The 24,572-nt window shown below is 41.7% G+C and overlaps 1 protein-coding gene across 4 annotated transcripts in view; it reads right to left on the reverse strand.

Moving 5' to 3' along the window:
* EPB41 (erythrocyte membrane protein band 4.1) overlaps window positions 1-24,572 on the reverse strand; it is a 199,679-nt gene that overhangs the window by 161,258 nt on the left and 13,849 nt on the right. Inside the window, exon 1 of one of the 4 annotated variants that reach the window (XM_064589628.1) lies at window positions 19,240-19,374. The exons of the other annotated variants lie outside the window; for them this stretch is intronic. The gene's annotated coding sequence lies outside the window, so the exon portion shown is untranslated. Of the gene's footprint in view, window positions 1-19,239; window positions 19,375-24,572 lie in introns of those variants that run through there. 4 annotated transcript variants of the gene reach the window in all.

Genomic DNA, 24,572 nt, shown 5'->3' on the forward strand with positions numbered 1-24,572 from the left:
TTAAATGGGAAAGGATGTGAGGAAACTCCCTGAGATTAAGATAACATTCTAATCAGTGGTTCCCAAATCCCCAGTCCAGCATCATTGGCATCACTGGGGACTTGTTAGAAATGCATTCTCAGGCCCCACTTAAGATCTACTAAATTAGAAACTCTGGGGATAAAGCCCAGTAATTGGTTTTGTGTTTGTTTGTTTTAAGATTTATTCATTCGAGGGGCACCTGGGTGGCTCAGTTGGTTAAGCGACTGCCTTCGGCTCAGGTCATGATCCTGGAGTCCCGGGATCAAGTCCCGCATCGGGCTCCCTGCTCAGCAGGGAGTCTGCTTCTCCCTCTGGCCCTCCCCCCTCTCATGTGCTCTCTCTCATTCTCTCTCTCTCAAATAAATAAATAAAATCTTAAAAAAAAAAAAAGTATAATTGAACATTAAGTCCAAAAAACAATGATTCACAAGTAATTTATTTTTTGTTTGTTTGGTTTTTTTTTGTTTTTTTTGTTTTTTTTTTTAAGATTTTATTTATTTATTTGACAGAGAAAGACACAGCGAGAGAGGGAACACAAACGGGGAGTGGGAGAGGGAGAAGCAGACTCCCCGCCGAGCAGGGAGCCCGATGCGGGACTCGATCCCGGGACTCCAGGATCATGACCTGAGCCGAAGGCAGTCGCTTAACCAACTGAGCCACCCAGGCACCCTCACAAGTAATTTATAAGAAACAACTGCAATCAATGATTAGAACACAGAAAAGGCATATTTCAACCTCTTGGTTAATACCTTAATATTACTTATTATGCAGAGCGAGATTTACCGTAAAAGTAAAGAAGCTTAAGCTTCAGGGCCCTCATTTAAACTGGCCCCTGCCAAGACCAAGTGATATTTCAAAGCCATAATATGAAAATCTCTAGAGGAGTGTGAAGCCAAAAAAATAGGAAAAAATTAAAAATGTTATGCTATTTTTCTGAATTTTGTGACATTTGTGCTATTTTTCAACTTTTAAAAATGTCATTTGTTGTAATTTATTTTCTCTATTTGTTTTCATCTCTAATTTTGTATTCATAATTTTATATTCTTTTTCTTTAAAAAGCCCCTGTTGTGGGGCACCAGGGTGGCTCAGTCAATTAGATGTCTGCCTTCGGCTCAGGTCATGATCCCAGGGTCCTGCGTTGGGCTCCCGGCTCAGCAAGGAGGTCTGCTTCTCTCTCTTCCTCTCCCTCTGCCCCTGCTCATGTGTTGTCTCTCTCACTCACTCTCAAATAAATAATCTTAAAAAAAAAAAAAGTGCCCCTGTTGTTAAGCATTTCAAGTACCAATGGAATAATTTAGCCTGCCTCATACTTTTAGTACCACTGTATTAAAGACCTGTTTGAAGATCTCTCCTCTTATCACAGATTTTGAGTTTTCATCACCAGGTATAACAAACCAAGGCATGGGTCAAATTTCAGTGGAATTTTATTTGAACTTTTATCTCTTAAAACCATTTTCGGGGCGCCTGGGTATAAGCCTCTGCTTTCGGCTCAGGTCATGATCCCAGGGTCCTGGGATCGAGCCCCACTTCGGGCTCCCTGCTCAGCGGGAAGCCTGCTTCTCCCTCTCCCACTCCCCCCTGCTTGTGTTCCCTCTCTCACTGTGTCTCTCTCCGTCAAATAAATAAATAAAATCTTTAAAACAACAACAACAACAACCATTTTCAAGGGGCACCTGGGGGGCTCAGTCATTAAGCGTCTGCCTTTGGCTCAGGTCATGATCCCAGGGTCCTGGGATCAAGCCCCACATCGGGCTTCCTGCTCAGTGGGAAGCCTGCTTCTCCTTCTCCCACTCCCCCTGCTTGTGTTCCCTCTCTCACTGTCTCTCTCTCTCCCTGTCAAATAATAAATAAATAAAAAGCTTAAAAAAAAATTTTTCAATCAGAGAGAAATAACATTAAAAAAAAGTGATGAAAAAAAAGAAAAGAAATTTTAAAAAGTGATGAAATGGAAAAGAACATCTCATGGATAGGTGATATATGTATAGAAAAACAGATTCATTTGCAATGACATTATCTCTTTAAGCAAGATGGGATATGGCTAAACAGTAAGAATGTAATCAAAAATAGTTCAGCAAGGGTCGCCTGGGTGGCTCAGTCATTAAGCGTCTGCCTTCGGCTCAGGTCATGGTCCCAGGGTCCTGGGATCGAGCCCCGCATCAGGCTCCCTGCTCGGCGGGAAGCCTGCTTCTCCCTCTCCCACTCCCCCTGCTTGTATGCCCTCTCTCACTGTGTCTCTGTCAAATAAATAAAATCTTTAAAAAAAAAAAATAGTTCAGCAAGCTACTGCTAACTAAGAGTGAAGAAGGCTGACAGAAAACAGGAAACTATGAAATCAAAGAGAAGAGTGGTTAAAAAACATCCAAGGACAGTTCTTCAAAATGTTAACATAGAACTACCATATGACCAGCAATTTCACTCCTAGGTATATACCCAGGAAAAATGAAGACGTATGTTCACAGCAGCATTATTCGTAACAGTCAAAAAGTGAAAGCCACACAAATGTCTATCAGTTGATGAATGAATAAATAAAATGAGGGGGAGTGAAATAGATAAAAATTAAGAGGCACAAACTTCCAGCTATAAAATAAGTCATGGAGATGAAAAGTACAGCATAAGGAATCAATAATATTACAATAACATTGTATGATGACAAATGGTAATTATACCTATCATGGGGAACAGAGTATTGCATAGAATTTTTGAATAAATATGTTGTACACCTGAAACTAATACAGCATTGTATGTCAATTTTACTTCAGTTTTTAAAAATTGAATAGAAATTATGGGGCGCCTGGGTGGCTCGGTCATTAAGCATCTGCCTTCGGCTCAGGTCATGATCCCAGGGTCCCGGGATCAAGTCCCGCATTGGGCTCCCTGCTCGGCAGGAAGCCTGCTTCTTCTCCCTGTCCTACTCGCCCTGCTTGTGTTCCCTCTCTCACTATCTCTCTCTCTGTCAAATAAATAAATAAAATCTTTTAAAAAAAATTGAATAGAAATTAAAAATAAAATGTGGTATATCCATACAATGTAGTATTATTCAGCAAAAAAGGGAATGAGCTTTTGATACATGCTACCATGTGGATAAATCCTGAAAATTCTATGCTAAGTGAAAGAAGCCAGTCACAAAAGGCCACATATTGTATGATTCTATTTATATAAAATGCCCAGAACAGGCCAATCAATAGAAACATAGTTAGTGGTTGCCTAGTGCTAGGGTTGCAGAGTAGGGAATGGGGAATGACTGCTAATGGGCTTGGGGTTTCTTTTTGGGGAGACAAGAATGTTCTAAAATTATATTGAGATGATGTCTCCAAAACCCTGTGAACACACTAGAAAACACTGAATTATACTAGAAATGTATGGTATATACATTTATACCTGAATTGTATGGTATGTAAATTATACCTCAATAAACCTGTCCAAAAAAATAAATAAAAGCCAAGGTCACAACATATATGTCAAAGTACAAGCTGGATTAAAGGAATGTCATTTAAAATAATAATAATAATAATAATAATTAGTTTCTACTTGTTAAGTGCCCACTGTGTGCTAGGTACTATGTTAAGCATATTACGTTTTACAGTTGACTCTTAAACAACATGGGTTTGAACTACACAGGTCCACTTATACGTGGATTTTTTTGATAAATAGAGTATTGTAAGTATATTTTCCCTTCCTTATGATTTTCTTTTCTTTTTTTTTTTTTAAAGATTTTTATTTATTTATTCATGAGAGAGAGAGAGACAGAGGCAGAGGGAGAAGCAGGCTCCCCGCGGAGCAGGGAGCCCGATGAGGGACTCGATCCCAGGACCCTGGGATCATGACCTGAGCCGAAGGCAGATGCTTAACTGAGCCACCCAGGCGTCCCTTCCTTATGATTTTCTTAATAACATTTTCTTTTCTCTAGTTTACTTTATTATAAGAATTCATATATAATACATATACAAAATACGTGTTAATCTACCATGTGTCGGTAAGGCTTTTGGTCAACAGTAGGCTATTAGTAATAGCCAATTCAATTCTTAAAAATTGAATAAAAATTAAAAATAAATTGGTAATTAGATATTTTATGAGTAACTGTGGTCTCTCCTAAAGGCTGTAGTTAAGTTCTGGAGAGTCAAAAGTTATACATGGATTTTTGACCATGCAGGGGGTCAGTGTCCCTAACCCCCAGTTTGTTCAAGGGTCAACTATTTCTAATCTTTGCAGTAGTTCTAAAAAGTAGGTTTATAATGTTAAATGTTGTATAAATTTAACAGATGAAGAAACTGAGAAACAGGAAGGATAACTTGCCCAATTACACACAGCTAATCAATATCAGAGCCAGGATTCTAAACCAGGTCTGTGAATCCAAAGGTCTTTGGCCCTAATGCTCTGGTTATCTTAGAAATAAACTCAGGAACCTTGTACCAATAGCCTAGTTCCATATCCTCTTCCAGAATTAATAGTCTGTGATACAAAGGCCACCTCCTTTAACATTTAAACTCAGCCTGCTCGGGGCACCAGGTGTTCCTCCTGATCACACCAAGCTATGTTTATCACCACTGTTCTCAGCCAAACTTTGGACCTGATTAAGTACCAGAATCTCCTCAAGCAAAACTCTGAGATAAAATTACAACAAACAAAAAGGTAGCTCCTTGGGTATCACGTGGTGTTAAGAATTAAGGAATGGGAAGGGAATATTCAGAGAGCTATTTTGTGCCAAATTACTAAACTATGATCAGAGATTATGAAACCCCCCTCCCGCCTTTACCCCCAAATCCCTCTACTGTTTGTGTTTCTCTTCGGTGATCGGTAATTAGAGATTCTATGAGTACCTGTGGTCTCTCCTAAGGGCTGTATAGACCTGTTATTGATCACAAGCAAGAAATGGGTCTTCTCTCAGATATAACCATAGGCTGGCAAGATAGAGAATCCCTTTGTCCCCTGAGCCTTCTCCTGTGGGTTTAGAGCAATCTGGATATGTTGCTGGTGGCACTCCCAGGTTGAAGAGTTAGAGATGGCTTCTGCCACTAGAAGATAGGTATATGTGTTAGAGTCAAGAAGGAAGGTATCCCAATAAAAGACCACAAGTTTAAAAGGAGTTTTATCTTGTGAGCCAGATTATATCAAAGCATGCTAGTAAATTGTGTTTATTTCCCTTTTGTATCTCCTAGCCTTTAGTAAAGTACTAAATGTTCCAGCCTGGTCTCAGCTGTGTGCTTCGGAAGTATTACGAGAAGACTCACCTCCGGGGCAGAAAATTAAAGAGAAAGCAGTACTCCCTGAGGTCAGCAAGGCATTCCTCAGAAGGTCAATCTTCGGGAACAAAAGTCCTTGCTGTGAGCTCCAATTATTCCACCCCATGTGCAAAATCTCCTTCTAAAGCCAATTTTGGAGGTTCCTGACTTTTATTTATTAAAATAGAAAGCAGTTTTTTCCCTGTCAAAAACAACCTTACTGTAAACCCAGGTCTATCTGATTCCAAAACTCCTCTCTTTATTGGCTGCTACATTACACTGCCTCCGAAATACTATTAATAGAAAACTGTTCAGCAAGAGTATGGGAGAGAATCATTTAAGAAAGGAGGAGGAAGGAAGAAAGGGAGGGTAGAAGAGGGAAGGAGAAAAAGGGAAAGAGGAAGGGATTTCACCAAAGCAATAAAAACTCATTGTGAATTGAATGTCAAAGATGGAAAATTTACATTTAATATATGCACTTAGTCAGCATATATGGACAGTAGTACCTGATCTATAGCTAGCATTTGATATGTGTTAATTCCTTCCTTAGGAACAAAGACAAGAGCTAACTAGAAAAATGCTGTTTTAAGTTTTGGCTTTTGAAGAAGTTCAAAGCAATGATATTAAGAACAGATATCCAACAAAAACAAAAAACTCTGTATTTCCTTACTGAAAAATTATTCCATAGCTAAAAAGAACCCAGAATTGGGGTGACTATAAAGTTATACATCAGTTTGCTGTTCAAACAAAAAGAGGAACGCACTCTTTCACTTCTCCAATGTTTAAATGCAGAAATATATGCAAATTCATGAATTCGTTAAACTGCACAATCATTTGCATTTTTATTACATTACGACAATAAGGTGTTTCTTCTTGTATCTGCTAAAAGTCACAAAGATTCAAGGCACTTCAGATTTCAGGTGGCTTGTGTACAAGCTCCCCTGCAAAAATACCCTCCCAATGAACATCAGCCAAACCCCTTCCTGTTTTTCAACCTCGTATGTTTACTTTCATATCTGCTGCAAAAGATAAAAGCAACAATGGGGACATCAACCACATGATCATGTCCTACCAAACCGGAAACGAAGCTATGAAACCAGAGTTGCTGTGAAATGGGTCTTTAGAAAACTCACACACAGGCTTCAAAATATTACAGTGTAAGTCTGAATTAAATCCAAAGATCATCATCAGACAAAACCATATTTATTTCTGTATAGCTATATTCATTTACATCTAATAATCATATAGACACATAGATACACAATTTAAGTAGAAAAAATATATGGGTCAAGATGCCAAAATTATTTTTCTTACCCATAGATTATTTCCCACCTCCATGAGGCCATATTTTATCAAGGGGAAAAGGGACCTAACACTTACTGAGAATCTGCAGGTAACAGGCACACCATAAAGTTTGTTTTTCTTTGTCATTACTATGTATTCTGTGTAATGTAGGTATGATCCTCATTTTACAGAAGAGGGGAAACTAAGGCATGGATAAGTACTTTCACAAGAGCACAATCATTAAGAAATCATTAGCTTTGGGTGCCTGGGTGGCTCAGTCATTATGCGTCTGCCTTCGGCTCAGGTCATAATCCCAGGGTCTTGGGATCGAGCCCCGCATCAGGCTCCCTGCCAGGCGGGAAGCCTGCTTCTCTCTCTCCCACTCCCCCTGTTTGTATTCCCTCTCTCGCTGTGTCTCTCTCTGTCAAATAAATGAAATCTTAAAAAAAAAAAAAAAAAAGAAAGAAAGAAATCATTAGCTTTAACAGAAGGCCTGTATCCAAATCTCTCCTTCCCCACTTGCTCATGGACATATTGAGTAAGCAAAGGTGCAGCCATAAAGAATGTGGCTTTGAAGACAATTTTCACTTGCTAGTTGTGCGATTTTGTACAAGTTACTTTTTAACCTGCTACCTGAAATGTAAAATGGGATTAATCACACCTGCTGCATAGGTGTTGTGGTGAGGTCTAAATGCAAAAATAATGGCTAACATTTTTCTAGTGCCAATGTTCTGACTACTTTACATATATTAGCTCATTTAATCATTATAACAACCTTAAAAGGTACAAATATTTTTATCATCTCCATGTTATATAATAAACATTGAGGTACAGAAATTAAGTAATTTGCCCAAGGTCACCAGCTAAAGAGTGACACAACTAGAATTTAAAATCAGGCATTCTAGCCCTGGAGCTCATACTCTTTAACACCTAGGTCATTATCTATAAACCACACAGCACAGAGCTCAGCTCATAATAGGTCATCAGTAAATACTAGCATTATTATTTTATCTCCCATATAATACCACCCAGTAAATAGTCACTGAAATGTATTAAATCAAGTAGAAGAGCCAGAATTTTAATCTAGGTTTTGCTCTGTGCTTTTCCCCATAACTACATGTCTTTCCACAACACAGTGCCTCTAAAATTTTTTGTGCATGCCCAGTCATTTCTACTAATACTAGATCATTAAACTTTCTTAGGACAGGGATCACGTCTTTACATTATTGTGATCACATACACCCACAAGGTCCTGCTCATTGTGAATAATCAATTAATATGCATCAAATGAATGAACATGCCATTCCTCTGCTCAAAATGCTCCCAAGAACTCCTATCTCAGAAAAAAATGCAAAGTCTATAGCATAGCCAATAAGGCACTACATGAAACGCTCCTTCTCCTGCCTCAACCTTTCTGAATTCCATTTTCCCCTAGATCATTTTGATCCCACCACACTGGCTTACTTAATGTTTCTCAAATACACCAAATATGCTTAACCTTTGTGCTGATTGTTCTTCTGCCTGGAATGCTCTTCTCTAGATAGCATTCAGGACTCCGCTCAAAAGTCACCTTACCCGAGAGGTTGTCTCTGACCACTCCCTACTATCTAAAGTATCCACCCCACCTCCCTCACTCTTTGTCCCCTTATCCTACTTGGCCTGATCCTCAGGGAAATCTAATTTTACTTTACCTCTGATTTGTATACATGTTTATTATCTGTTCTCTCCAACTAAAATGTAAGCTCCAGAAGAACAGACACTTCTTCTACTCTACTCTATTCACTGTGTGTCCCAGTGCAATTAGGACAGTGCTTGGTAAATAGCAGATGATCGGGGCACCTGGGTGGCTCAGTCGGTTGGGTGACTGACTCTTGATTTTGGCTCAGGTCATGATCTCAGGGTCCTGGGATGGAGCCTCATGTCAGGCTCTGCAATCAGTGGGGAGTCTGCTTGAGGATGCTCTCTCTCCCTCTCCCTCTCCCCCTCATCCCTCTAAAATAAATAAATAAATCTTTAAAAAAATAGATGAGTGTTATGATGAGCGCTAGGTGTTATATGCAACTAATGAATCATTGAACACTACATCAAAAACTAATGATGTACTACTATATGTTGGCTAATTGAACATAATAATAAAAAATTTTTAAAAATAGATGATCAATATTTATTAAATTAATAAATGGTAGATGTATTAGCTATCTATTGTTATCTACAAATTACCCCCAAAACGGGGCACCTGGCAGGCTCAGTCGTTGAAACATGCAGCTCTTGATCTTGGGGTTGTAAATTCAAGCCCCACATTGGGTATAGAGATTACTTAAAAATAAAATCTCAAAAACAAAAAAATTACCCCTAAAACTTGGTGGCTTAAAACAACAAACATTTATTATTTCAATTTCTGTGGATCAAGAATTCAAGCATGACTTAGCTGGATGCCTTTGGCTCAGGGTCTCAACATTTATTATTTCAATTTCTGTGGATCAAGAATTCAAGCATGACTTAGCTGGATGCCTTTGGCTCAGGGTCTCAACATTTATTATTTCAATTTCTGTGGATCAAGAATTCAAGCATGACTTAGCTGGATGCCTTTGGCTCAGGGTCTCTCATGACGTTGCAGTCAAGTGTCAACCACGTTTGCATTCAACTCAAGGCTCAAATCTGCCTGAAGAATCTACTTCCCAGCTCACTCACATGGCTGTTATCAGACCTCAGAAGATCTGCTTCCAAGCTCACTTACACTGCTGCTGACAGACTTGGTTTCTCACCACGTGGGCCTCTTTATAGGCTGCCTGTACATTCTTAGGCTATGGCAGCTGGTGATCCGAGTGACAGGAAAAGAGCCAGAAAGTGCCCAAGAGGAGAGGGACAAAGACAAAAGCCACAGCCTTTTGTAACCTAATCTTGGAAGTAACATCCCACTACTTGTGCTGTATTCTATTCATTAGAAGTTAAGTCACCAGGTCCAGGTCACACTCAAGGGGAAGAGATTACACAAGGGCATGAATACCAGGAGGCAGGAATCACTGGGGACCATCTTAAAGGCTGCCTACCACAACAGGCATAATAAAAGTCTAAAAACCAAACAAAACAGGAATACCTTGCCCTTTGGCCACCTGATATATTCTTTAGTATATTTATTTATAAATGATGCTATGATCACTATGCAATCATTTACCCCAGTACTAGTCTTTTCAGTCCTACAAACACCAGTGTTCATTAATGGTCATATTAGAGACAAACAACTAGCAAGAATAAGAATAAGTCAACAGAAATAGCATCTGGAAAAAAGGAATTACTGGATGAATCTTGCTAAGTAGAGGACAATAATCTCTTAAAACAGGGATTGGATACTGGGGTGCCTCGGTGGCTTAGGGAGTTGAGCGTCCAACACTTGATCTCAGCTCAGGTCTGGATTTCAGGGTTATGAGTTCAAGCTCTACATTGGGCTCCATGCCACATACACACACATACACACATACACACATACTGTTAATCAATATATATTATATATATAATTATATATCAATATATATAATATCTACCAATACACAATCCATATATATGGTTGCTATTATGGAAATATTGTTAATTTTCTTAGGCATAATAATGGTATTGTAGTTATGTAGGATAATGTCTTTGTTTGTAGGATATGCATACCAAAACATTTTAGGAGTAAAGTGTCATGATATCTGTGACTTACTTTCCAAAAAAATATGACACACACACACATACACAGAGAGGGAATCAGAAGCAATCAGAATTACAACCCAGGTCGTAAATCTTAATTATCCTGGGAAATCATATTCTCACTACACTTCTGTATGTCTAGTGTGTCCTCTATGTTATCTATCTAGCTACTGTACTATACAATATCTGTGTTTGGGGGATGAGGATGAAATGAAAGACATGATATTGACCCTCTGCCCCCCAGAAGCTGGCAATCTCATTGGGGAATAGCAGTTTCATATATAATGTAGAACAACACACAACAGGGCACCTGGGAGGCTCAGTCGGTTAAGCGTCCGGATTGGGCTCCCTGCTACGCAGGGAGTCTGCTTCTCCCTCTGCCCCACCTCCCACTCATTCTCTCAATCTCTCTCTCTCAAATAAATAAAATCTTTTTTAAAAAATTTTAAAAACCACACAATAAATCTGATATATAACAAATAAATACTGCAAGAGTTCAGAAAAGGATACCAATAAACCTTCAGAGAATAAATATCTTTGAAACCTCCTTCCTCTAACAGGTTTCTTATTGTTGGCATCCTTTCCCTTAAGTACTTCTCCTTTACTTTATCTACTTGGCAACAACTGACTACTATTTCCTACCTTTTAACAAAATTATCTGGAGACCATCTAAAAATAAAATACATGTTTTGCCCGTTTAGAACACAGGATATGATTTTTAAAATGCTATTTACATTTTCACTGGAAAAAAACACTAAATATACTATGTGGATTTTCTGGCCTTCAAAAGCAACTATGTTATTTCAAGAGTTGAGGATGCCAGAAAGCTTGAAGATTTAAAAATAACCTCAAAAAGAGCTCATTTCCAACACCAGATGGAAAGAAATTACTCTAAAGACACACGTGTGGGAGGACATATATACAACATCATATGACACCATGCGAAAGGTTTATATAATTACATAATACAGTCAAAATTAGCAGGACTCTCAGGTAGTAAGTTAGCAACAGTGTCAATTCTCTGAATCATTAAAAAAGATAAAGGGCAGGAAACAGCGAGTGGGTGATAGCAAAAAAAAAAAAAAGCCTTCTCTTTAAGATGGTTGACAGGTAAAATTTGAGGGCTTGGGGTGTCTAGCTGGCTCAGTCGGTGGAGCATGAAACTCTTGATCTCAGGGGCTGTGGGTTCGAGCCCCACGTTGGGTGTAGAGATTACTTAAAAATAAAATCTCTTTTAAAAATAAATAAACAGGGGCGCCTGAGTGGCTCAGTTGGTTAAGCGACTGCCTTCGGCTCAGGTCATGATCCTGGGGTCCCAGGATCGAGTCCCGCATCGGGCTCCCTGCTCGGCGGGGAGCCTGCTTCTGCCTCTGACCCTCCCCCCTCTCATGTGCTTTCTCTCTCTCATTCTCTCTCTCTCAAATAAATTTTAAAAAATCTTAAAAAATAAATAAATAAATAAATAAATAAAAATAAAAATAAATAAACAAAAACTAAAAATAAATGAGTAAATAAAATTTGAGGGCTTAAATCCTTGGAGCTCTTGACAGTTCTGCCTGTGTCTATATGGTCAAAACTAGACGGAAACATTTATTTTGATAACCTGTCCCAAACGTATCATCAAAGTGAAACACTTCTCACTTTAATATATGTAGAACTTAGAATTGGTAAATGAAAATACTTGACATATAGGGGCACCGAGTGGCTCAGTCGTTAGGCATCTGCCTTTGGCTCAGGTCATGATCCCAGGGTCCTGGGACTGAGCCCCGCCATCAGTCTCCCCGCTTGGCGAGGAGCCGGCTTCTCCCTCTCCCTCTGTCTGCTGCTCCCCCTATTTGTGCTCTCTCTCTCTGTGTGTCAAATAAATAAGTAAAATCTTAAAAAAAAAAAAGACATATACATTAAAATGGCAATTCTTTGTAAGATGATGTATTCAAAGATACACTGTTAAGATCTCATTGTGTTGGGGCGCCTCGGTGGCTCAGTCACTGAGCGTCTGCCTTCCGCTCAGGTCATGATCCCAGGGTCCTGAGATCGAGCCCCGCATTGGGCTCCCTGGTTGGGGGGAAGCCTGCTTCTCCCTCTCCCACTCCCCCTGCTTGTGTTCCCTCTTTCGCTGTGTCTCTCTCTGTCAAATAAATAAATACAATATTAAAAAAAAAAAAAACTCGTGCTAAAATTATTTTAATAGGGCTATTTAATTTATATAAGCATTTAAGTAATAGCTGAATAGCAATCACAACTCAACCTTGACATAGTACTATATATTCATAAATTACCAAGAGTATACATTTCTACTTTACTTATGGGTCACAGGCTTAAATTTAACCAATTCAAAATAATCCTATGCTTTAATGTTGTTAAATCACTGAGAACTATTCATAACTCTTATAACATTTTTATGACTTAATGCAGATATTATAAAAATAGAATATAAAAGTTTCCTGAATGAATTTTTTTTTTTTAAAGATTTTATTTATTTATTTGACAGAGAGAGACATAGTGAGAGCAGGAACACAGGCAGGGGGAGTGGGAGGGGGAGAAGCAGGCTTCCCGCGAGCAGGGAGCCCGACGTGGGACTCGATCCCAGGACCCTGGGATCATGACCTGAGCCGAAGGCAGACGCTTAACGACTGAGCCACCCAGGCGCCCCCTGAATGAATATTAATGTAGAAAGTATTTAAACCTCAGTCTGTGTTGTATCCAGTGCTACAATTCAGACATTTAGAGTGCCTATCAAAAGTTGGTTGGGATTAGGATACTTTTTTTTTTTTAAAGATTTTATTTATTCATTTGAGAGAGAATGAGATAGAGAGAGCATGAGAGGGGGGAGGGTCAGAGGGAGAAACAGACTCCCTGCCCAGCAGGGAGCCCGATGCGGGACTCCATCCTGGGACTCCAGGATCATGACCTGAGCCGAAGGCAGTCACTTAACCAACTGAGCCACCCAGGTGCCCGAGATTAGGATACTTTTTGCAGAGGATGGAAGGCACAAGAAGCAGGCAAGCTTCATTTATAAATCAAAATTAACTTCAGGAGTAAATATTATATCCTATTTTATTTTATCTTATTATTTCCACCTATTTCCAAAAATAATTGAGGTGTTCCTGTTCCTATTATTAGATAATATTATTAGATAACAGAATTATACATATACATTAAATATATTGAAAAAATTAGATAATATTAATAGAGCATCTACTGCTTCTTCCAATCTTATTTATCAATATAAATATTTAGTCATAGTTCCTACCTATTCCATCAGATAATTTTGCCTCTTCCTACCCACTCTGCCAAGATTACTTTAACCCTACCCAAGGCTCCACTCCACATAGCTCTGAAACAATTTTAATTTCTACAAACAGAGATTCTCTTGAGAATTGAATGATAGAAGAGGGCCCAGATTAGTTCGGTGTCAGTGACCCAAAGAACCCTCAGCCATGAAAGGGAGACGGCAATAAATAATCACAGTTTAATCCATATGGATTTATCCTGGAGATAATCAAGAGATAACTGCAATAGGAGAACTGGTCTTAGTAAGTACAATAACAAAATAATAAAATAAACATGATGCCAGAATGGCTCTGGAATTTCAGATACAAGGGACCTTCAGGGATAGCATATTTATTTAGGGTGACTTTGGAGGAAGCTGATAAAGATTAGGGGGTAGGGTATATTAAAGTCTTTCCAAATCATTCCTTGAATTGTATTGACCACACCCAATATTGGTATTTTGCTTTTCTTTAAGGTCCAAAGAGCTAGCCAATTTATTTTCAAATACTTCAAGGTGGATACCATCCCATTTAAATAAAAAATAATTAACAAAAATAAGTATAAACAGACTTTCATCATAATCAGATTCTCTCACTAAACTTTCCTAAAACCAACATGTGAAGTACTGTCAGTGAGGCAGTTAATTCTAAATAAGATCCGCACTCAAAATAAAATATCAAAGTTCTCCTTCCTAATGCCTTCAGTTTCTGAATACTATTTATTGCTATAGCTCCATTAATCTTTCCCACTGTGTAGTCATTAACTAGCAGCAGAGTAAATCAAAATACTAATTTAACTCAGCATGTACACCAGAGTATTTGTTACACTGCATTTTACTGAACATACCATGAATCTACTCATAAAAAGGACACACAGTAAGCCACCAATGCCATAACAAACACAAATAAAAAGCAAAAATTAACATATATATTTAGAATCTGGCTCTTCTCTACCTAAAAGCTATTATAAATACAACGAATTGACTACCTTCCAAAAATTCTAGATTCTCTACATAAATAAGGCCCATAACTGGTAAATTCAGAGGCCTCTTTTAAAAGTTTTAAGTTTCATCATTGGGGTGTTAGAGAAAAAAACAAAGTTGTTCATAAGAAAAAAGTTCTTAAAATTATTATTGCTTAGCTCACAAATAAAATAAGGTGACTCCATTCTCAAGCAATAGAGGAAAAAACAAGTTCTTTAGAGGTAGGGATGAATCTGCATCTGAACATGCCATGTGACCAATCAGGAATCTGATAAGACTCTTGGAAAAAAACACCGGCAGTACTTGAGCTGGCCAGCTCCTTAGATAACAGGGAAACAGAACTGTGGTCTAAACATGTGCTCCTCTTGATTTCAGAACCAAATTCAGCACCCCCCTCCCCATGGCCATTGAGATACTAAAGTTATAAAATCAGATCACCAATATTAAACTGGATTTGGACATTCAGAACACAATATATGCAAGCCCTATCACTCACATCACAAATTACAGACCATATATTTTAAAATCACAATCTATGGATGTGCATATCAAAATACCTGCAGAGAATTCAAGAATCCTGTGACTTTTATTTTTATTTTTTTTAAAGATTTTCATTTATTCATTTGAGACACAGAGATACAGAGAGAGAAAGAGCATGAGCAGGGGGAGAGGCACAGGGAGAGGGAGAAGCAGGCTCCCTGCTGAGCCAGGAGCCTGACGTGGGGCTCAATCCCAGGACCCTGGGATCATGACCTGAGCTGAAGGCAGACACTTAACCATCCGAGCCACCCAGGCGCCCCAAGAAACCTGTGACTTTTAGCCAACACTTCTGAAAGACTTAACTCTGAAGCTTTCTTAGCAAAAGTAGGAAGGAAACCAAATAACACTATAAGCACACCACCTCCCATAATATGAATTTGTTTAAAATTAAGACCATAAAAACTGAAGAATGAGATGGAAGTCTAGCTCTGTAATTTCCAAAAATGTTAAACTCAAGCTGCACACAAGAAAACATCACACTGGTGAACTCTAAATGTAGGGCACAAACCTGACAAAAAAAAATAACAGGAAAAAATATATAGGTCATACCTCAACAAATGCCATGACCTTTTTTTTTTTCAGAGGAGACAGGAATCATTTAAAATCATTTGTTAATTTAGGGGTCCCTGGGTGGCTCAGTTGGTTGTGTCGGACTCCTAATTTCAGCTCAGGTCATGATGTCAGGGTTGTGAGATCAAGGCCCCGAGTGGGGCTCTACACTCAGTGCAGAGTCAGCTGAAGATTCTCCCTCACCCTCTCTCTCTGCCCCTGCTCTCTCTAAAAAGAAATAAAATCTTCAAAAAAAATAAAATAATGAAAAAATAAAATCATGTGTTAATTTAGATATTAGCTTAAAAGAGAGAGCGCGCGCATGGGTGCGTACAAGCAGGGGGAGCGGCAGACAGAGGGAGAAGCAGGCTTCCCACTGAGCAAGGAGCCCGATGTGGGGCTTGATCCCAGGACTCTGGGATCATGACCTGAGCCAAAGGTAGACGCTTAACCAACTGAGCCACCCAGGCGTCCCAGCTTAGAAGTGTTTCATAAGGAAAAAAGAAAGATAAGATAAAAGCACTTTTAAATATGCTCTTTCTCTCTCTGTATTTGCCAAGAGGAAAATTTGTGCATTACTTTGCTAATATATAAATTATTATATTATGTTATTTTATATTTTATATTGAGTATAAGCCTAGTTTAAAACAGGTTTGTTCAACATATCTACTACTTGAGAACAACAAATATGATTTGAGTGTTTAACAAACATTAAGGAAATGTTGACCCTAGACCACCAAGAGAAGAGAAGAGATACATAAAGCAAGCAAGAGACTGACCTAAAAGATGGGTCTGTTAGCTTAGTCTATTTCTTTTTTATTTATTTATTTATTTGAGAGAGACAGCGTGAGAGAAAACAAGCAGAGGGAGCTGCAGAGGGAGAGGGAGAAGCAGGCTCCCCGCTGAGCAGGAGCCCGATGCGGGGCTCCAACCCAGGACCCTGAGATCACTACCCAAGCCAAAGGCAGACGCATAACCGACTGAGCCACCCAGGCGCCCCTAGCTTAGTCTATTTCTACTAGCTTAGCCTATTTGCTGACAGCCAGAGTTTCCAAGCATTAAACTCATCGACTGGTAGAGAGCTCTTAGCTCTGAGTAGAATGGAAGCCCTAAGTAGTTTTCTTAATGCACCATCGGCCATCATCTACTACTAAGGGCTACACATATCGATGGGACACTTAGGACCTAAATCCTTTTAATAAACACCAGCTAAAGAAAACTGAACTAGCTGGCCATACAAATGAATCTCTTAAGAAAATTCAAAACAAAACAAAATATTCCATCAAGTTCCTTCCACATATGGAACTTTTCCCCATACTTCAAATTACTAATATGGAGCATTTTTAAGGTAAAAGACCTGAAAACAGGAAGAACATATATGGAACTGCATAGCCAAAGACACACGGATGGGAAAGCACGAGTTATTACTGAACAGTTCTTCTTGGTTGAAAAATACAAGTAATAAGGAGGATAGAGGTAGAAAGGTAGATTGGGGACTTATCTATAAGATATTTGGTATATTTGGGGGGCGCCTGGGTGGCTCAGTCCTTAAGCGTCTGCCTTCAGCTCAGGTCATGATCCCAGGGTCCTGGGATCGAGCCCCGTATCGGGCTCCCTGCTCAGCGGGAAGCCTGCTTCTCCCTCTCCCACTCCCTCTGCTTGTGTTCCCTCTCTCGCTGTGTCTCTCTGTCAAATAAATAAAATCTTTAAAAAAAAAAAAAAGATATTTGGTATATTTGGTATATAACACGAGTATAAATGTCGGGAGAAATTTGGTGAGGCCTAAAAATTAAAAACATTTATTTCCAAGCCTGAATTCAATTATATAAGGGGAAAAAGTGTGGTTTTGTTACTAGAAGAAAGAGAAATCAGAAGGTTAGCACACTGTGCTTGGGTTTGCCAGTGAGTTCACTTTTAATAGTGGCAAAGAAATACCCTACTTCAGTTTCCCCCAGAGAAATGAATAACTCCTGTGTTTACCTTAATTATAACCTTCTTGTAGAAAGCACTCTGAATTAGCACCTTGATTCCAAGGCAATCTGTTATAACCATTCAGTTATAACCATTTTTTTTATCTGTCATTTATTGAGTGCTGACTGTGTGCCTGATATCCTGCTGCTTACTCTACATGGATTATATTAATAACACTCCAAGAAACTATTCACAAAACCAAAAATTATACAGCTGGCAAAGAACTTATGATGTTTCCAACTTACAGAAAAGGTAAATGAAGAGTACATCAAGTTTCCACAAAAAGTAAGGGGGATATGTATATCAACTGCTTGATTAAAAGCATAAACCAGGGACGCCTGGGTGGCTCAGTTGGTTAAGCGTCTGCCTTCGGCTCAGGTCATGATCCCAGGGTCCTGGGATGATCCAGGCCCACATAGGGCTCCCTGCTCAGCGGGGAGCCTGCTTCTCCCTCTGCCTACTCTCCCCCTGCTTGTGCGCTCTCTCTCTCTCTGTCAAATAAATAAATAAAATCTTTTTAAAAAAATAAAAATAAATAAAAGCGTAAACCAACTAAAATCTTTGCCAGGACGGAGAATACAGAAAACAGTAGTGAGCAACAGCATATACAGTGTATCCTCAAGACAGCATAAATCCACTATAATAATATCCAAGACACAAGACATAACCATTTCTTGCAATTTTCCCCTAAAAACAGAAAGAACAAAATAGCAGCTGTGAAATCACCCAGACTACTAAAAAAAGGGGCTCGGCACCTCTTAAAAAAACAAAACAAAACACCTATCTCCTAATCAGCAGTACGTGCCAGAAAAAGACAAGTCCCCACAGACTAGCAGCATTCATGGTAGGGCACAGTTAGAGGGACAACAGGATGACAGTGGCTATCATGTGGCCAGAAACCAATCCGTCAGCAATTTGTTGCACGTGAGATCACTTTCTCTCCAGAGAACGCGCGTTCCTGGGGCGGATGGACCTGGTCTGGCAAGCCCCCACCCGGAACAATCGCCGGGTGGTGCCTCTCGCAGGGCGAGCCTACATCCAGACCCCCACAGGTAGAAGCAGCCCGGCAAGCAGGAGGAAATACTTCCAAGCCGACAGATGCAGGAACTGAAAAAGGAGGTCACGATGCTGAGAGAATAGATTTAACCCTTTGGTCACTGGGAACCGCGAAGACTAAGCGGAGCGCGGCAGAGCCCTCGGGGTCGGGAGAATTCTTTCAGTGGGGCGGGTGTCTCGGGCGGGAAGGCCTCACAGTCCTTCCAGGGCCCCCTCCAGCCCTCAGATCGTGCCAGACTTCTCCAGACAGCCCAGCCACCTGGCCACGAAGAAACTGCTCTGCGGCTGCACCCAACACCTTCGCCGCCCGGAACCCGCAGTCCTCCTCGATTTGGTTTCCTTCCAAGGCTCCTGCCGGTGGACAGTGATTGGCAGACCTCGTCAAAAACAGACCCCAAGCCCAACTTTGCAACGCTCCCTCGGCGCAGCCCCCGCCTCTTTCTGCTCGGGCCAGCCGCGTCCCGGCTGCAGCCCCTCAGCCTCCGGCGCGCGGAGGCCCCGGAGCCCGCACCCCCGGCCCGGGGCCTGCGGGGGGCTGCAGACAAAGAGGCTGCGGCGCCGCCGCGGCCGCCAGGACCGTCCCCTCGGGGACAGCTCCGCGCTCCCCCCCTCCCCCCCGCCCAACCCCGCTCGCGCGCCGCAGCCGCCTCGCCTCACCAGTGGTCCCCGGGGCCGGGGCTCCCGAGCCCGCTGCTGCAGAAGCCCGACGAACAATGGCAGGAGAAGGCGCCGGCGCCGAGACTCGGGCCCTCTGCGGCTCGCGGGCCCGCCGGCTGCTGGCGGACTGACTGACTGACTAACCCACCGGCGGAGGGAGGGAGGGAGCGAGGGAGCGAGCGAGCGAGTGAGCGAGCGAGCAGTCGGCCCCGGCGCGCGCCCTCCCGCCTTCCCTCCGTGAGGCGAGGCCGCCCGGCCCGCAGCCAGCCAGCCCGCGCGCAGCCCCTCCCCCTCCGTTCGCCACAACATTGTAGTAAATTTCTATTGGACGGCGCCTGAGGGAGGGAGGGGGCCGGGCCCGCGGCCCGTCAGCCCATTGGCTGAGGACAAGTTCTGGGCTCCTCTAGTTTCCCCCCTCCCCTAGGCGGGTAAGGGCCGGGGAGGGGAAGGAAAAAGGGGAAAAGGCAAGGGGCTGGCCGCGTGTGCGCAAGCGCATCGAACTCGCCCTGGAGTCCGGGTGTTCCCGGCCCCTGCAGCACCCACGTGGGGAATGAGGCAGCTAGTGCCCGGGACCGAGGTGAGGCCCTTTCCGCCGGGAGGGGCCCAGGTAAGAGGCCGAGATTTGAAAGCCTCAAGGAAAGCCCAGGGCTGACTGCCCACTAATGCACCTCATGACCTTGGGTAAGTCACTCAGGTTCTCTGGGCCTCAGTTTCCCCATCTACTAACTTGATGGTGTCTAGGCGCCATTCACACCTTGACATTCGTGGAGGCCTTACCTTTCCTGGCAGCTGTGTAAGGCCCAACGTGGAAGCTGAATGTCGTGGCCACGCCAAGATTTCACCTGTCTTTTGCATTTAAGGGTCTCCTAATTCCACCTTGGCACCCTCAAAATCATAAAGACCTAGCTTCCAAGGTCTGTGCTCCAGCTGAACTTAAGGTTGCTCTGACAGCCTGATGTGCCTTTATTTCCTTTCAGAAGTTTCAGAGGCCCCTTGACCCTTCACACTCCCTGCCAGGCTAGACTCTGAAAAGGCTGGGACCCCACAGAACAGAATGAAGGCTCATGTTTTAAGCAAGGTCCCTATAAGGTAAGATAGGTTCTGGTATTCCCATTCTAGAGATGAAGACACTGAGGCAGAGAGGCTTAGACCTCTCACCTGCCAGGATAAGAAGCCAGGCCATCTGACATCAGAACCTGCCTATGCAAGCTTCACTGTCTGCGGGTATCTGATCACAGCCCCCTCCCATCAGCAGCTCAGCCTCTAGAAACAGACACGTGGGTTCAATTCCCAGCCTCCAGCCCTCCCTCATTGTTTGGACTTCTCTGTGTCTGTTTCTAGCCCCATAAAAGGGGATAATGATAGTTCTACCTCATAAGAGTTATTGTAAGAATTAAATCAGTTAAAATATGTAAAGGGCTTAGAACAGTACCTAGCTCATAGTAAGATCTACATAAGTGTTCATTATTACTGCTATTCAGAGACTAAGATATAGACTGAGAGGTGTGGAGCAGGCTGACATAATAATATGTTTGTTAAGCTCTCAATCGTTGTCAGCACTGAGCTGAGCACATTGCATGAATTATCTGTTTGAAACACCCTAAGTGAACCACTTGAGGACTACCTGACTACCCTATCTAAAACAGCCTCCACCCACACACCCTTGCCCTGCTTTTTTTTTTTTTTAAGATTTTATTTTTAAGTAATCTGTACACCCAACATGGGGCTCGAACTCACAACCCCGAGAACAAGAGTCACATGCTCTACCAACTGAGCCAGACAGGCACCACCACCCCCTTTTAAGATTTTATTTTCACCTTGCCCTGCTTTAATTTGCTTCATAGTCCTTACTTCTACCTGACTTTCTATATATTTAATTATTTGTTGCTCCTCTAAATACATTTTTGCAGTTTAGATCCACTAAATGACAAGAGGAGAGGGATTTTGCCCCTCTTATTCATTTTCCAGAACAGTGCATACTCAATATTTGTTGAACAAATGAACAAAATTATCCCCATTTTATAGATAGGACGCTGAAGCCTAGTAAGGTCAGGTGACTTGGCTAGGGTCATTCTGTGTACTTGAGGTGAAGCACCTATTCTTGAATATTCTGGTCCCCTGCCTCAGGTTCTCAGGTTAAGCCATACTTTTGATTCAGGGAACTCTACCCTACCATGTCTGTGCCTAAGAGGCTTCCTCCTTATCAGACCTGGAAATCTGGTACCAAGAAGGATAAATCCTGAAAATCAATCACCAGATGGCTCGGCATGACCACTATGTTATCCAGCAAATTCAGATTCATAAAAACCAATAGTCTCTATGCTATGAAGTGCTAGCCATGACACATCATATTTAAAAAGGCTTGTTTGGATGAATGGAGTATGTAGTACTTAGCAATCATCACCCTGAAAAAAAGGAGGGGGTCTCAGGCTAAGAAAAAAATAGCTAGACTAAGGCAGGTATAAACCACTCATATTCAGAGTGCTCTGCAACACCACACCGAAAACTGTTGGCATAGGCTTTAGAATCACAAAGACCTGAATTCCAGTCTTCACTTTCAGTTCTCAGCCTGGAGATGAAAGGGCTTTGTCTAAAGTATTATGCATACATGACTGGTTTTGTTATTAATTAGGTTATATACCATCATCTATTAGGTGAAGTGCTCAACCCCTGAGTGTAGCTGGGCCCACCACATAGTAGGGAGTGGGGGGATAAGTAATGCCCAGTCTGAAGGCAGAGAAACTATCCAAACTACCCGTAGTCATGTGCCCAGCTGCCCTCTCAGAAGAGGCCTCTGCAAACCAGACATCCAGTTCCAGTTCACCCTGCAGAGGCAGCCCCTGGGTCCCAAGGGTAAAGGTCCCAAGCACCATCCCTGAGGCTGATTTTCCAGGCAGAAACTCAGCTCCCTGCCTGCCTGCATCATGCTCACATCTGGGTGGCGGTTGTGCCATACTCCAAACCCCAGATTGGGGTCTTTAGGGGCCATCTCTATCCCGCCTGCCAGCTGAGCCCACCACTGCCTCCTCCACCACCCCTCCTGTTCCTTCCTAGGGAATACAAGCCCTGCTAGCTGCCTGTCAGCCCCTGGAGCAGTCAAGGGCCCTAAGAAAAAAAAAAAGAAAGGAAGAAAAAAGATGGTTTGAAAGGGTCCTAATCCTTTCCCATTGCAAACTGAGTTCAAACACCAGCTACACAGAAGAGGGTGAAATTAGGTGGTGACCAGTGGGGAAGGCCAGGGATGGTAGCTGGGGCCTCCAATGACCTGGAAGAGATGAGATTGGGAGAGAGTGGGGGTAGAGTGGGGGAAACAGTTGGGAGTCTGAACCATTCCCAAATCTGGGACGTGGGCGGATTAGGGACACAGCTAGCCTTACGCCCCAGTGACAGGGCTCATGGAAAACATTTGTCTGTTGTGCAGGGTGGCAAGAGATGAAGAGGATTTTGAAAAGCTGGGCCTGCCAACAAAGTGTTCTGAACAGTCACTAGTGAATAAAAACCAATCCTCGTAACAAAAGTACATGAAGTCTTTCCATCCTGCCCATGGTCATAAAATTGCAGTCATTTTAGACCTTTTAAATACAAATGATAAACAGGCTATGATATGGAAAATTACTGTTCATACAGTGGTATGCCTTTCTAGGCAATTATTTTTAGTAGTAGTACTTGAATTATTCATAGAAAATATAGTTAAATAAGGGGCTCCACTCAGTCAGTGGAGCATGTGACTCTTGGTCTCAGGGTTGTGAGTTGGAGCCCCAGGTTGGGTGTAGAGATTACTTAAAAATGAAATCTTTAGGGCACCTGGGTGGCTCAGTTGGTTAAGCGACTGCCTTCGGCTCAGGTCATGATCCCAGAGTCCCGGGATCGAGTCCCGCATCCGGCTCCCTGCTCAGCAGGGAGCCTGCTTCTCCCTCTGACCCTCCCCCCTCTCATGTGCTCTCTGTCTCTCTCATTCTCTCTGTCTCAAATAAATAAATAAAATCTTAAAAAAAAAAAATGAAATCTTTATTTAAAAAAAGAAAAAAAGGAAGGAAGAAAATATAGTTAAATAAGAAGAAAAAAATTTATATCACCACAAAATCATCAACCAGAAATAACTACCATCAATATTTTGGTGGGGGACTTCCCTTCTAGTACCTTCTCTTACATGAATACTTTTTCTGTATATTAAATTAAGTCATATGAAATTGCTGATTGTATAAGTTAAAAATGGTCAAGCAGCAGCCACTGTGCATAGTTCAACCTAATGCTTTTTTCAAATTTAAATCATACTGTTTTGGGACTGAGTTTTTCCACCTAATAATATACTGTGACATTTGCATCACCATTTTTAACAGTGCCCTCAAGTGGATATACCATAATTTAGTTAACCCAGATGTCCAACATTTAGGTTTATTGCCCATCTTTATCTCTTTTACTCCACAAACATCCTTTTATCTAAGCATACGTATGATTTTTTTTTTAGGATGCATAGACTGCAGGCATTTTTTTTTTTTAATTATTGCATACAAGGCTGCCTGTTCTGGTCATTTTTGAGATAAAGGCCAAAGAAATCAGCATATGCAGTAATTTTATACAATACCTTGTCTTTTGTATTTGAAAACACAGAGCGGGGTGCCTGGGTGGCTCAGTCGTTAAGCATCTGCCTTCGGCTCAGGTCATGATCCCAGGATCCTGGGATCAAGCCCGTTATCAGGCTCCCTGCTCAGTGGGAAGCCTGCTTCTCCCTCTCCCGCTCCCCCTACTTGTGTTCCCTCTCTCACTGTCTCTCTCTCTCTGTCAAATAAATAAATAAAATCTTTAAAAAAAAAAAAAAAAGGAAGAAAGAAAACACAGAGCATGCTTTGACCTCTATGACACGATGACCTTTGCTTGCAAAAATTGCATTAAGCTTGGTCCTAAAGCACATTAAGAACAAAAAATGTGACTGAAATACATACATTGGAGTTGGCGAGTTATGTCTTTTCTGCTGTGAAGACACTCCAAGAAACAAGGGGCAGAAGGGAAGGAAGTTGAAAGTGTAAGAGGACCCAGTAGACGGTAGCTAAGACACTCCTCTAGGCTTCTCAATTCACAAAATGTTAGAATTGGCTAGGCCCTTAGAGATCATCAAGCCCAAGCTGCTAACTTTTAAACAGATTGGGAAGTGGGTGCAGAACTGGAAGGGACTTGTTCGAAGTCTCACATCAGAGAGTAGCGAGCCCAGACTTGAGCACAAGTCTTCTGACCCTTACTACAGGATTCTGTTCCCTGCCTTCTTCTGAGCCCACCTACATTTCCCTTCCAAAGCTGCAGGCCAAACTAAATTCTACAGCCACAAAAACCTAGGA

The sequence above is a fragment of the Mirounga angustirostris genome, unplaced genomic scaffold (assembly GCF_029215605.1).
Source record: "Mirounga angustirostris isolate CCGP_5_RB_7025 unplaced genomic scaffold, mMirAng1.0.hap1 SCAF_4, whole genome shotgun sequence".
In the NCBI taxonomy this organism is placed as follows: Eukaryota; Metazoa; Chordata; class Mammalia; order Carnivora; family Phocidae; genus Mirounga; species Mirounga angustirostris.